Here is a 13,464-nt window from a genome sequence, read left to right as displayed (position 1 = left end):
ATCAGTAGTACATACTTTCAATCATATAATCATATAATTAGTGCTGTCAAACAATTAATCGCGATTAATTGCATCCAGTTCCTTTTCGGGAACTCGAGCTGCATCGCAACGGTTTGGGAACGCTCCAGCTGTTGTGGAATCTGTCGATATAAGGGCGGGACGTCACAGACAGGTGACGTCGGAAACCAGGAAGCTTAAAAGCAGGAGCATCGGAATCTCGATGGAACAGTAAGTAGACACTCACCACTGGGAGTCAAGGCTAACTCTACTAGGAATACGGGGGCCTCTAAGGCCTTCTTCGCAGGTGTCTAAATATATACATAATACATAAACAGTACATACGCATGTATTATGTAAACAAAAACTTTTATTTTGAATGATTAATTACGAGAAATGTATTAATTATGAGAAATGTAATTTTCGGTTTACAATGAGAATTGTAATTTATGAGAATACTGTAGTAGAATCTTTTTTTTTTTACATTTTATTCAACATAATCTAGAAAGTACAGTATAATAGTACCAATATTATGATATGATGATACATGTTATATCAGAATGAAATTTGTATTGCATCAATGATACTTGAATGGAATGAGGCACATAAGACAATATATAACAAAACAAAATAAATATAATAAAATAAACATTTTCCAGTTTGCAATAAAGATAAGATTCATTTCATTAATGTATTTAAGCAATTTTTAAAAAGTCATCCAAATGATCCAAAAATGGCAAAGATCAGTAGAGTAAAAAGTGAGGAAACTTCCTCCCAATTTATAGAATTTTTCTAAGTTAAAAGTGACTGTGTGACACTTTTATAAAGTTGCCAAAGGATAGAATATGCCTGTTCCACGTTAAGTTATTTCTCTCACACACACACATCCGTTTGGCCCCTGTTGGCTTGGATCACATCTTCAGTCCCCCGCAGGTGTGCGTTCGCTCCCATCGGGAGGCCCGTGGTGTGAAGCCTCTCTTAATGCCTGACTGGATCTATCAAAAACACAGACACCTTCTCTTTCAACCATCTCAGCTTGCATTTCTCCTTTTATTCATCACGCTTTTCTCCTCCTCTCATCCCCCGGCTGTTTCAGAGGAACGGCTTTGGCATTTGCAGCGGCCCGACCTCTGGGGCAAAACCAAGCAACATGGATTTCCATCCCACCGCTGCTAGCCTTTCCAGCCGCCTTTGCGGGTAGCTGCTCCTCTCTCTACAGTTTCCCATCGGCTCACCCGTGTGAGAAAGAGAGCAACAGACGGAAAGAGGTACGCTCCTGTGCCAGAGGATGAGAGGCGGTGATAAGACCCCTGTCGATTCCACAGGTGGTCACTGATCAGGGCTGAGAGCTGCTCTAGTTATCGGCGTCTCATTATAGCCCCCTGACAGGCAGCTCAGAGTGAGTAAAAAAAGAGAAAAAGGAAGAGGAGAGGAGGAACATCAGGAAGACAGCGACAGAGAGATAAAAGAGAGAGAATCACCTTCATCCATTCGTTCTTGGCCCGGTGTGAGTCCTCCTGCCATTGCCTTGTGAGATGACCCGGCTGAGGCTCCTCATTATATCACATGGTTATATTTTACCTCAGAGTCTCACAGAGACCAAAATATCACCTGTTCAAAAGCTGCCTTCAAGCCACATATGAATTACTGCATTTACGAGAAGAACACACACGAACTTCAATGAAATTGCCAGTGGGAAGCTTTTCATTCCCAGAGGTTCTACGTTTGAGCTCTTCAAGTAAAGAAATAATGGTTTAAATGCATTATCGTTGGTCATAATTTGCATGAAACTGTAAATGTTGACTGTGTGATTAGGGTTTTGTACATTTTGTACATTTGAACTTCCCTGGAGGACTTGAAGGCTACTGCAAACATACTAATGCTACAAAATGCTAATGCTGCCAGTAACAGCATTTACAGCTGAAGGTAACGTATTATATTGATGTTTCTCAGTTCTCATTCTTACTAAGGTATCTCAATTGATGTTTGCGTTTGTCTCAGATTTATTCTCAGAATCTAAAGGAGAAGCACGTGAAATTACTATCTTTGTAGGGTTTAAATCTAAAAAAGTGGAGTTTTAAGCAATTTGGTTTCTTTACTCTGAGAAACAAATGAGACATGAAAAATATTTTTGCATCATAGCTCACTTTTTTACACAGCATCTAATACTGTATGATACTGAACTTTTCTCAGATGTCTCTCTTCTTTTGAAAAATACAAATGAGAAACAAATAAGATAATGAGAGAGGTCTTTAAATGAATATGACACGTTTGAGTCTATATTGAATTTTTTTTCAGGTTCACAAATCTGAGTACAGTTTGAGACATTGTTGGGATCTCAAAAAATAGAAAGGATACATTTGAGATCAAGTAACTTAATATTTAGCTTTCTCTCTGGAGCTAAATGTATCTTTATTTTTTTAGACTTCCAAATCTTGATAAAACTGAGCATGTTCAGGTCTCTTCTGAACTTTTTGAGGAGATAACTATTACTGTAAAAATACAATTGATAAAAAAATGAGCCATTGAGTGACATCTCTTCAGAAACTCTTCAATGAGACACATGAGATTCTTTGCTTCAGATTATACTGCAAAAAATATTCTATAAAAATATAACAGAGAAACAAATGAGACAATGGATGTCTATTTTTTTTTTAGCACAACTTTCTCTCAGATGTTACTGTAAAAAAATTGAGAAACAAAATGTAACACCACGCCAGCAGAGGGAGCCTTCACCCGAGTACTGACTTGCCTCCACTCCCTCCGCGCTCATTTCCTGTTTGCCCAGCATAAAGCCAGAGCACACAAAACACAGTCTGAATTCAAGTTGAAGTTAATATCTTGAGTATTTTGACAAATTCAAGCAAAGTTTGAGACATTGTTGAGATCTCTTCTGATATAAGACAGAGTATCCAACTTGATATTTAACTTTGCCTAAAAAAATATAGAAAAGAACAACTGAGAGATAATAAGTGAGTCTTATTTTTTGCCCAGTCCTCGATATCTTAACAAATCCAAGCACAATTTAAGTCATTCTGAGATCTCTGAAAGTCCATTTGATAACTAGTTTGATGAAGGTGAATGTCTCCATTTAATGTCCAGTCAATGTTTTGGAGAAGCAAATGAGTTATAAAGAGATGTCCTTTGGATCATAGCATGCTTTTTATTGCATGTATTTTAAACAAATAGCATGCAGTTTACAGTATACATTTACAGTACAGTTTATGCTAGCATCTCTGTTAACATTATGGAGCATCTGAGACATAACGTTGACATTACGTCTGAAAATTATCATTGGTACAATTGTGCAAAATGTACCTTCAAACATACCAGGAGGGATTGGGAACAGCAAAACTACATGCAATATCAACTCTAAAAACATCAACTCTAGCCATCAGCTAAAATGCTAATGCTACAAATTCAAATGCTGCTAATTATAAAGCTTGACATCATTAGCATTTACTGCTAAAGGTAATGTGTGTGTGTGTTGTTATAGGTCAAGTCATTCTAAAAGGATATGCTTGCTGTTTAAAATGTAGTGTTTGTGAACACCCTAAGGTGAATCGGATACCAATCCAGAGAAGAGGAAAATCAGTAAGAAATATAAAAGAAAATGAGCCTGGAAAAAGAAGATTCTTAAGGGTGAAGTTCTAAACATGTATGGTTCTGTCATAAAAGCAACCATTCTTCTTTTTTCTCCCCACCTCTCATATTTTTGATATTCAGATGGTAGAGCTGTGAGAAATGCATCTTTATATTTGTTTGGAACTTACAGTGCAAGTGAGCTGGATGGAAATGTCAGCGGCGTAAATACCAGCATTTGTTCTCCTCCTCGCGATCAATAGAGAATATCATTATACTCCCTGTATCCCTCCACAGAGCTCAGGCGTGTAAAGTTTCCAGAACTTCCCTTTGATAGCTCTCGCTCCTTTCAGATTTGTGTGTATGTGTGTGTGTGTCCTGATTGTGGCCTTATCCGTGCTGGTGGATGAAGAATCATTCAGAGAAGGAAAGAGAGACAAAATGAGACCAAAAGAGCACAACAGTGATATTTTTCTTGTTTAATTTTAAGTCATAATTCTGTGTTGTATTTGTAGTAAAGAGATGAAAAACATGAGAAAAACTATAATGGTTATATTATTTGTACTGTAAGAGAAATGAAGAGACATGATGAGATTTAAAACGACTATGAGGCTAGCGTTTTCTATTAGCAAAGGAAGAAAAGAGACAAGATGAAAAGAGAACATTTGAGACGATCCTTTCTATTTTGAGAAGAGACTAGATGAGACTAGACAAGTTGAGGTAAGTCGAGGCTAGAAAAAACATGATGTTCTCCTTTCTTGTAAATAGAGGTTGAGAGGAAAGGTTGCTCAAGGATGAACAAAGAGAAAATGAGAACAACTGAGATGTTAAACATTTCTAATATTGGAGATGAGAAGAGCGAGAAGTTGAGAATAACTAAGGTTAACTGTCTTTTGAGAAGAGATGAGAATGAGGGAAGGTGAGTTTGAGAAAGAGAGGACTTCTTATATGCATTTATGAGAGTTGTACAGAAGAAAACTGTTGAAAAGAGAAATTAAGAGACAAGAACAACCAGAAGGTCGTCCTTTTTATAAAAATAGAGGCAAGATGCAATGAGGCGAGATGAGACCAGAACAACCATGAGGTAAAAAAGAGAGAAGTTGAGATCAGTTGAAGAAAGAAAAGTCCTTTCTTATTAAAAGACAGAGATGACAACTGTGGGGTTTTATTAGCAGAGAGATAAAGAGATGAGACAATAGGAGTAGAACTGTGAGGTTAAGTTTTTCTATCAACAGACAAAGGTCTGCTGTAAAACCTTCCTGTTGAGAAGACGAGACGAGGCGAGAACTACTGAGAAGATTAACAGACAAAAAGAAAACAGTTGAGGGTCTAGACTTTCTATTATCAAGAAAAGATGAGAAATGGAACGATTAATGAGAATCACTAAAATATCAATGCTCACTATTAGCACACGGAAAGAAAGAAAGAAAAGAGGTGAGATTACAAGAGAGGTTTCGAAAAATTAAGAGACAGTACAATATGGGAAGAGATACAAGAAGAAAACTCAACAACTGAGAAAAGACTAGATGAGCTGAGACGAGATCAACTGTGAGATTTTACGTTCCTATTAGAAGAAAGGTGTAGAGAGAGAAACAGACCAAGATTTATTACAGTAGAAGGCTTCTGATGGACAGAACAAAAGGAAACGTGGAAGAATACGTCTTCAAATCCAGGCCTTTCTCCCCCAAAACTGTCGTATTCAAGCCACTCCTGTCTGTTCTCATAATTCTCCTCACTGCATCCTCCATAAAACACATCGTCCATCATAACGGGAGCCCCTGTGGTTAGAAAAAGGGACTGTAAAGGCAAGGAGGGAGTGAATGAGAGGAAAGGGTGTGGTGATCCATGTCTGTTTTAACCTGGAGACTTGGTCTTTCTGGTGAGATATCAAGAGCACCACCTACTGGCGGCTTCAACAGTTCTGTTTTGACACACTTGGTTTGTACTTTTTCTTCCCTTGTATGCGATTCGAGCATTTCTTTTTGAAACCGACTTACGCAATCCCCTTTTATCTTGAGAAGAAAAATATTTATCCAGCGCGCAACAACAGCGGTTTAAAAACAACGATTGGTTTAAATTTCACACTTCAGAGGCGAACTCAAGCTTCCGTTTAATTAAACCCGCGCCGCTGTCCTCGTCGGAGTGATGAAAGAAGGAAAAACTCTGCGTGTTTGAATCTGTAAAAATCCTCTGGGTTGACCCCGCAGCCGTTGAGTTTTGGCCCACTGTGTGGGAGAGAGATAATTGGCTCACTGTTCGTTAGCTAATTGCGTTTTCCTTGTAATTGTCCTTTTTCATCATTAATTTGGGCCGTTCGGGATGCGGTAACGAGCAGTCAGCAGTCACATGAATGGGCCGTGGGTGGTGGAGGACACGACAAATGAATAATATTGCAAATAAAAGGATTTTCACAAGCGAGGTGTGTGTGTGTGTGTGTGTGTGTGTGTGTGTGTGTGTGTGTGTTTTGGCATGAACTAGAGTGGCTCTCTGATGATTTTCAGTTACATTTATGATGTGGGTCAGATGTGGCCACACTCTCATTCTGCTAATAAAGACAGACTCGCACAAACATGAGATGCTGCGTTTGTGTGACCATCTGAGAGGAAACTTTTATTTGTAATTTTTGTGTAGATGTTTCTCTTAAAATTCCTTGTGAAGAGATCATTTTGAAGCAAATGACACAACAGTCGACATAGTTTCAAGAAAATGGCATGGCTTACAGTAGCTGAGATCTTTTGGTTTTTGAATTCGAGAGGTGTTTGAGTTCATATTGAGGTTGACTGTTGGGATTTCTTCTGAAACATTTAATGCTGGGGTTAATGGAGCCTTTAGGAGAAACATCTGAGAATCATGATAATAAAGCTAAGGTCACCATTTAATCGTTTTACTAACAATGGGAAAACAACGGAGATATGAAAATCTTCTGGATTTTTATAGTGATGTGGGTTTTCTAAATCATAATAAAATTACTCAGAGGTTGCTCTTTCATACCTTGTTATTGTTTTTCTAATCATCATGGTCAATCTATGTATTATTACAGAAGAACATTGCTGTTTTGGTTATAGCAACAAGTACTACCTTGTATTTGTCTTAGATATTTCTTTAAAAACCGGAGATCTCACATTTTTTATCGTAGGCTTTAGTGTCATTCTGAGCAAGACTTGACAGTATTGGGATCTCATATGAAACTTTGAGTCTTTGCCAGGAGGGGGAAAAAGTCTAAGTTTGCTATGAATTTAAACTCATTGCTGTCTTGGAGAAACAACTGAGATGTTTAAGAGACCTAATTTGTCTTTTTTCTTTCCTTCAAGGGCTCTTTAAAGTCACTGTAGTTTATTTTCATGGTCTCTTTCTACTTCCTTTCTAATTTACTCATTTCTCTCTCTCTCTGCCTTTATCTGTCTTTCTTTCTTTCCCTTCTGCCTTCATGTTGGCATTTCAGTATGTAGGGCGCACAAATTCGGAACGAGTGTCTGCCTCGTTAAATGTCGTCACACGTCTCTCTTCATCGCACCTTCTCCTCCATCTTCGCTTCCTTCCCGTCTCTCCCTTTTCCATTCCCTTGGCATCGGCTTCGGACAGTCGCGTCAGAGACACACACACGTGTGCACACACACCATGAATATCAGTGTAAGTTATGGACAAAAATGTAGAGCATATAGATGACAGCATGTGAGACAGAGAGAGTTTATTATCATAGGCTCTCCCAGTTCTTTCTCTGACGGACTAAAGCAGGATTCTTTTTCCAAAGCCAATTTGTGTCACTGCAGTGGCATTTGGGACAGTTTTGGTGGGATCAAAAGGAACAAAATCAGCATTCTTTTTGGAAAAAAATTCTTGTGATTTAAATCTTAAGCCTTGTCTGTGAAACCAGGGGTGTAATGATACTTCAAATGAACTCATAGACTTCACAAAAATAGATTTTAAAGTGTGTTTTGTTTTTTTTCCATCTAATTTATTTAGACAAAATGTTGGAAATTATATATCGGCCAGTATCGGTTATCGTCCAGCTTATCTGTAGGGTTCAGAACTTTTAGTTTTGTCAACTCTACGCATAATCTTATCAAACGCATCTATCATAAATCTAGCATATTGACATATTATGAATGTCACACAATCTGGTTACCCAGGATCGCATTGAACAATATCAAAAAAAACAACCGCAAAGGACAGAAAAATTTCAGAGTGCACCAGAGTTAAACAACTTACCTGACATTGCTACTGTAGTGCCAATTCTGAGTAGATCTAATTCTCCTTATTGATTTAACTCTCTTTTTACGCCAAGTGAGATGCCAGCAGTACTTACCAGTTGTTATTTTAGTCAGAAAGTTGGCAAAAAGATGCAAATCCATAATGAAGGTCCAGTGCAGAGACAAATTTAGCTGTAGTTACGGTATTTGAAGGTAGGTCAGAATAATTGAGAAAGTGTTGTGTAAAAGATAATATACTGGAGACATTGTATTGAATATCTTACAGGATGCCGGAATTAGCCGAAAAAGGCAGTTTCATTGCTTCATTATTTTCTGCAGACATTGTCTGACATGTTTGATTTTGGCAAGACAGAATTTACCTGTTGTTCCCGTCATTGTAATCCTTTTCTGAGCTGTGCAAAATCAATATATACATCAACGCCTCGAAATCCATCTAGTTCGGGAACGTCAAAAACAGGCATGCTTTTGCTATCAAACAGATATCAGATCAATAAATTCTGTCTCTGGAACCCCTAAAGATTTCCATAATCATTCTTTTATTAATTTGTATTCACACTAAGCACATTTTTCCTTCTTGATATTTCACTGAGCATCCTCTAAAAATTGATAAGGACTGTGTGCAACATTTAAATGCCAAGTACTTTAGGGTTCATGTTAAATATATATAAGTTATCGTTTTAGTGTGGTTTTGCACCAAAAAGCAGTGATGATGTAGTTAAGCCTTTTCAAAACTTTTGCGTCTCAGAAATGAAAAAACGTGGTACAGGTTTGTAAAAACATGGGGTCAGTAAATAATGACAGTATTTGAATTTTTTGGCTGAGCTATTCATTAACATTAGAGCTTCAGCAGCCGGGCATATGAACATTGACTAACTGTTGCACTGAGAAACGTACACCCACGCTAATTAATTTCTTTGCTAATACGTTTGTTTGAAAACACAATTAGCGAAGACTGCGCCAAACATTAGGCAGTCATAAATAATGTAACGAGTTACTACAATCATTGTTTTTCTTTCGGTTAGTCGCAGAGAATGCAGCAGGGTCAGTGCGTGAGTTTTCTCAGTAATTAATATCCTCGCCCATATGATCCAGCTGTAGTTGGCGGGGGGTGTCTCGGTGAAGTCTGCGTCCCCTCGGTCTGTGCAGCATCTGTGGCTGCTGACAGCCAGCATCAGTTCATTTCTGAGCAGAAAATGGCTGTAATTAAAAAGCCATTCCAGATCCCTTAACGCCTTCCGCCCCTCGCCGCCAAGAGCTTCCTCTTCGAGGAAATAAGGTGGATGAGAGCCGTAAACAGAAAGTTGATGTCTCCTTCCTTCATTCGAAGTGTACATCACTCAAATGCAACTTTAATATACTTTTAAGTTGGGACTGAATCATGTTTAAGGTTTGTGCAACATCATAGCTAGGGTCGTGAGCAGGCAATACGGGTTACTTTATTTCGGAAAATGTAAAAATTGCAGTTAAACATAAATAACCTGACTACATTTGTCTAATTTGCCATTTTAAAAAATAAAAATAAAAATAAACAAAATAAATTTACTTTACTTTAGAAGCAATGCTGCATAGGATAAAGACGTATTTTAACACACTATTTTGGCAATTCGTAACTTCTTCGAAAACATTTTGTTGAATTTGCATGATCTTATTTGTATGTTTTCGTACATGATCTCTTTATGATTTATCATTCTAATGGTAATTCCTAACGTTTGACACTGTTTCGTCGAATTTACATAATCTCATTTGTGCGATTGGCTTATGATTTACCATTTTCATAGCGATTCAAAACTTTTTTCTCGATCTCTGTATGATTCAGCACTCTCATGGCAATTCGTAACTGTTTTACATTTTGGTAAATGTAATACATATGCAATTCTGTTCGTATGTTATTATGCTATCTGTTTACGTTTGGCTGAAAGTTAGGTTTAGGGGTGGACCTCGTACCTCGTACCTCGTTTTACGTAAGGCGTTTTTGCTTCTCACCATTTTAAAGAGCAATTTCACAACATTTATATCAAAGCGTGTTACTTCGTAGATGAGTCAGTGTAAAATTTCTCTTCCACTGCAGTGCAGATAAAAATGGATATTTGTATTGCTTTTGTGCGTAACGGCAAATTTAACTTTGTTCAGCCAAGTGTTTTGACAGGAACAGAGGGGATTGTAAAAGAAGAACACTTAATGAAAACTAGGATCCGAAGGCTCAGTCTGTCAGAAAGTGTGAATATCTGTATTATGAGTCCAGGTTTTTGAAGACTATAACCTAACTTAGATGGTCGTGTAGATGGTAATGAAAGCAGATGGGTTTTAAATGGTCATTGCTTTTAAATCGTAAAACTTTTTGAAAGTTAAAATACTACCCCCTATAGTTTAATGTTCCAAGACAAACTATCCAAAGGTTGCAACCTTATTTACTTACGCAATCTTATTTTTTTACTTGAAGGGAAACTGTTTAATCTGAGTTAAAAAATGAATTTTATCCTTTGGGAACTGGCCAAATAACAAAAAGTGGGTGTTACCTACCAGAATGGAGACAGATGGTTGAAGGAGAAGAGCTGAAAAGAGGGCATGGGGATGTTAGCCAAAAAAAAGAAAAGTTGTTCCTTTTTGTTTCAACGTCACATTTTGTTTCCTTTTTTTTTTTTGTGCAAAAGCAAGACCAGAAATGCGTTTGAAAAGTAAATGGGGGTTATTTTGATTTCATGTTACTTGCAGAAACAATATCAAGGCCCTAACATCTGCGTGCTGACTTCATCAGTTCCTCCACAGCCAACTTCCTCCAAACACATGTGTTTATGGGTGTGGGTCTTTCTCTCTAGAGCCCCTCTTCATATCTGGTCCAGAGAGCAACTGTAGCTTATTTCAATTCAAAGGGTGGGGCTACAAGTTCAGTTAGCTAACAAGAAAAAAAAACACAAGTTTCATATCTGAAAAACGCCAGAGAGATTGAGAAATCCAGATAGAAGAGACATGGCCATTTAGCCGCATACACTGTGAAAGTCAAGATAACTACAACTTGGTGGACGTCATCTGGTGAAACAAGGCAATACAACCTGCTACCGTTGACCTGGTAAGTTTCAGCTGTCATTCACTTCACTTTGGTGTGTTTTCGGTGTCGCGAGACCCTCGCGTAGCTTCGTAAGGACACGCTGCCCTTTCGCAGGGACAGAAGTTTGGGACATTAGATCCATGCTGCAAGGCAACACCTGCAATGTAACTAATAGCCGGTCTCATTCTGTCAAAGGCGACGCTTTCGAATTTGACAAATAAGACTCATCACGGGCGCCAGGTCCTCCGTGTCATTTCTGCCTTTTCCTGGGAAAACTTTGAAATAATCCACAACACCTTAATTAGCTGCCTAGCGCATGTATTCCTTCTCAATGTGACTTTATGCTGAAGCTGTTCGCTGTCTACGTAAGCAGATGACTCATAAGTGAGTGATTTAGAACACTCTACCCTACAGGCTACAAACTCTCCATTGCTTCCGGCAGAGTTTGGCATTAGCATGCTGCTAGGCTAGCAGCTAGATATTCTTAGAAGTATGAAGTGTACATAGTAATTGTAAATATTACCATTTTAATTAGACTGCTAGTCAGCATTTCTCTCAGTGCATCTGTCCTCTTGATTATTCTCTTTGGGTTTTTTACTTAGCCTGTTACAAAACAAGCACAAATGTCTGAACTAAAACTGAAGAAATTTTCAGTATTTATTGATCATTTTCACACGTAAGAAGCATGTAATTAGCATTTCTCTAGACTCCATCCACTAGTTTGGATTTATTTTTGCCAGAATTTGTTGCACTGAATTTTGGGATTATCTCACAATTTATTTATTTATTTTTTACATTACTGAACAAATTTTTAGTGTTTTTCACAACTTCTTGAAATAGAAAAATGATTAAGGACATTACGCATTTCATAATCTTGAAACTGAGTACTAATTGTGTGAACAACATTCCTTTTTGGCTTTTTTATTTTTATTTTACTCACTTCTTTTGTCGCAGTGCATTCTGGGATTTCTGTCTCTGTGTGAAATGTGTGATTCTACCTTTTAGACTTGGATCCAAATAGAAAATAAATAAAACGATAGCCGTTATGTATGCCTATGATGTGTTAAAATTCTAGACATACTAGTTTTCGAAATGTAACGATTTACTTGAGCGTGTTTTATCTTTAAACATAGATTCCTTAGCTGTTCATTTAGCTGTATGTGTGTTTATGTGAAACTTAAGACGGGCCTTTTTTTTTGTCATATTCGAAACTTTTTAACATTACTGTGTCGAATCTTAAATTATGAAGGGAATCTCAAAATATGTATCTCACATATGTATACGTGAACTATCCACAAGATCGTGCATCCTGCTCCGTGAACAGATGAATATGTTCTCAACTGATAACTTTGAGTGCTGGTCCGTGTTTCATCCAACGATTAATTTTCTAAAAATAGGGGCGTGGGACTATATGCGTGCAGTGGAGCCAATCAGACGCCAGATCTCACTTGGAGATTCTGTGCCGCAGCCAACGGCTTCAAAGACTCATATCAGACAACTGTCGGCACTTTCTGATCGCAACCGATGTGTCAGAACAAACTGAGAGTATCATGCAAACGGTTTCTGAGTAGAAGAGCCAATACAGAAGCAAACGAAGTGTATAAAACATGATCTTTCATACATTTTTAATATGAATTTATATGTGGAAGACTGATATCCCTATGTTTCTTGTCAAACACAGGAATCTTTACAGTCAAGACTTCATCCCCACAAGTCAGTCATGTCACAGCCGACGACTCTCATCCCCATCACAGCCCAGATGGACTCAACTACCCCAGATCTACAGACCACAACGTGTAAGTTGTCATAAGTCTGAACAATCTTGGAACGTTTTGTGCTCTTTCACTCACTTTCACTACTTCTTTATATATTTATTACCTGACCTTAAGTACTAATTTTTATTATGAAGTATTATTATTATTGGTTTTTAGCTGTAAAAAATGTCTTAAGAAGATGCATTAATGTATTAATTCAATGATTCATTTACACATCCATCCATTATTATTAGTGCTACTAGTAGTGGTAGTATTAACAATAATTTTTAACTTCAGAATAATATTAAGAGTATGAGATCTAAAATGTATTTCTTCATTTATTGCTATTAGTAGTATTAAGTTTTATTTGAAATTATCTAAGAGGATATTTTATGTATTTATTCCTTCCTTCCTTCCTTCCTTCCTTCCTTCCTTCCCTGACCTTAAGATCTTACCTGACCTTAAGACCTGACAAGATCTTCATAGGATATTTTATTATTTTTCCATTTTTTTTATTTTCAATTTCAAAATAAATTAAGCAATTAGTCAATTTGTTTGTTTTTAACATAATTTATAGATCTTGTATATGTCTTCTGCTAGGACAGGACAGCAGAAAGACAGAAAAACCGAGTGAATGTGCGGATGGTGTTTTGTGATTCTGGTCTGGTATTTCTTTGTTCAGGTTGCCCTTTGATTTAACGCCTTTGAAAAGTGCACGATTGGTGTACGTACACAAGGCCTTTTCATGATGCCCAGCTTTGAGCGAATATAGCGTCAAGGCTGGTGTAAGTGTGTTCAGAGGGTGTGTTGATTCTATAGACTGCTTGTGTGAGAATACAGCAGTTTAGGATCGTGAAACAGGATCTACTTTTGT

The sequence above is a fragment of the Puntigrus tetrazona genome, chromosome 22 (assembly GCF_018831695.1).
Source record: "Puntigrus tetrazona isolate hp1 chromosome 22, ASM1883169v1, whole genome shotgun sequence".
NCBI classification, from domain to species: domain Eukaryota; kingdom Metazoa; phylum Chordata; class Actinopteri; order Cypriniformes; family Cyprinidae; genus Puntigrus; species Puntigrus tetrazona.
This window is presented reverse-complemented; position numbering follows the sequence as displayed.